Source organism: Pelophylax lessonae (genome assembly GCF_965119305.1).
Source record: "Pelophylax lessonae genome assembly, chromosome: 1".
NCBI lineage: Eukaryota > Metazoa > Chordata > Amphibia > Anura > Ranidae > Pelophylax > Pelophylax lessonae.
Window position 1 is genome coordinate 315,304,455 of NC_138768.1, and position 2,617 is coordinate 315,307,071.

The window sequence follows — 2,617 nt, forward strand, 5'->3', positions numbered from 1 at the left end:
TAGTGGCGGCTGGGCACGACGTACTGTGGGACAGCCACCGACATAAGGTTTTTAAAACTGTGCGTCTCCACCAGACGGAATGACAGCATTTCAAAGGCCAATAATTTTGAAATGCTGGCATTCAGGGCCAGGGATCGCGGGTGGGTAGGGGGGTACTTCCTCTTCCTCTCAAGTGTTTGGGAGATGGAAAGCTGAACGCTTCCACGGGACATTGTGGAGATGGTTGTTGGTGACCCAGGTGGTGGGGAGTAACAAGGAGGGGCTTGGCAAATTAATAATTATTATTAAATAATAATTATTATTAAAAAGGCAGTACCTGAATTATAAATTAATATAATTATTTATTATAATTATAATTAATAATAATGAATTATAAATAGAATGAATACACAGTACCTCCAGCCGATTACGGCAAATAACTTAAAAACGTAATAAACACAATGAATTTGGTTCAGACACTCAATAGTATACCACAACAATTTTCTGAGTTCTTTGAGCTTATGGTGATTTCTTACAAGTATATAAAAATCTCCCAATTAAATTAATAAATAAAGATAATTTATTAAAATACAAATATAATTATATAGTTACATACAAAACTAAAATTACTGGTGATTTATATTTCACACACACATTCAAAGAATATAAACACAATTGAAATGGAATTACTCTTTAAATTTAAAAGACAAAACACAGAAGCAGATACAGCCAACCAGAAAAATGTGATAAACCGTGATTCAAAATATCAAAAATAAAATACCTAAATGCTCAATGGTGATCTCAGCATAGAAAAAATAAATGATTCAGTCGCAAGGAATGTGAGAGGACATATGGCCACACAATGCGATTAGATGAGAAGCGATTTAACCATAGGCTACGTAAAGGTTTTTTACAGTAAGGGCGAGTATGGCTACTTTTAAAAGACTCTTGGACGTACATCTCAAAGATCACAACATTCAGGGGTATGGGAAATGAATACATCCACACACACCTGCACAGGTTGAACTGGATGGACTATTATTAGGGTTGAGCGGACACCTAGATGTCCGTGTTCGACGGGTTCGGCCGAACTTTAAAAAAAAGTCCGGGTCCGTGTCCCGGACTTTTACCGAACTTTTCCCGGACACCGAACCCCATTGAAGTCAATGGGGACCCGAACTTTAAGGCACTAAAATGGCTCTAAAACACCAAAGGAAAGGGCTAGAGTGCTGCAAATGGCAGCAAAACGTAATTAAGAGCATGGCAAGTGCTCTGCAAACAAATGTGGATAGGGAAATAACTTAAAACAACAAAAAAAAAACAGAAAAATAAAACAATGTTCTTCTTCATCTCTGAAGGACGAGGCCCATATGGAGTAGGAGGGAGGTTGAGGTGGTGGTGGATGTGGCGGTGACATAGGCGTGCGCACAGGGTGTGCTGGGTGTGCCTGGGCACACCCTAATCACCTAGGGCACATAGCATTGCCAGTGAGGAGATGGGAAAGATCTCCCTGGGACCTGCTCTGCTCTATTTCTCCTTGCCTACAGGTACATGGCCCCGATACATTACTCTCCCTGCTGGCAAACACATGCATGTGTATTTCAACTTTGGGGTGCACACCTTAATGCAATAGGCTGCGCACACCTATGGGCGGTGTAGGTGGAAGCGGCGGTGGAGGAGGACCAGGGCCGGATTAACAGCATCATGGGCTTGGTGCTGAGGATTTTGAAGGGCCTTAAGGGCCGTGCCTTGCCATGCACCCAGAGGAGGAAGGGTGCAGCCATGCATGCCTAATTCAACATGGGATGCTGTCTCTGAAGCCCATAAACACATCCATGCATCGCCAACTGTCCCTCCTTGTCCGGCCTTCACGCTGTGTGGGGAGGTTCTGAGGGTGCTGCCTGGGGAAGCGAGCATAGAAGCCAGACTTCTGTGTTTACAAGTGACAGAAGAGCGGTAACAGTGAATATGGCCAACCCGGGGCCTATATAAAAGGTAGGGGCCTGGAGCTGCAGCTCCAATAGCCCCTACATTAATCTGGCCCTGAGGAGGAGGACGAGGTAGCCAACACTGCTTCTTTTCAAAAATTTTAAATGAGGGTACACCCCAAAAGAGTGAGAAAGAGCAAAAATGGAACAATGGGTGGGTAAGGTCGGTATCCATTGCTATTCTGCATAAGGTACGGAAAAGTCCCGTGGGATCCATGCCTGGTTCATTTTAATGAACGTGAGCTTGTCCACATTGTCTCTGGACAGGCGGCTGCGCTTGTCTGTTATAACGCCCCCAGCCGTGCTAAATACCCGTTCAGATAATACACTGGCTGCAGGGCACGCCAGCACCTCCAAGGCGTAAAGGGCAAGCTCAGGCCATGTGCCCAATTTGGAGACCCAGAAGTTGAAGGGGGCAGACCCGTCATTCACTACATGTAGGCGTGTGCACACATACTGCTCCACCATGTTGGTAAAATGCTGCCTCCTGCTAAAACGTTCCATCTGAGCTGCTGGTGCTGCTGTTTGTTGTGGCGTGCTGACAAAGCTTTTCCACATTTCGGCCATGCTAACCCTGCCTTCTGAGGTGCTGGCGGTGCCCTGGTTGCGTTGGCGACCTCCTCCTCCTCCTCCTCTGCCTTGTGCTTCCA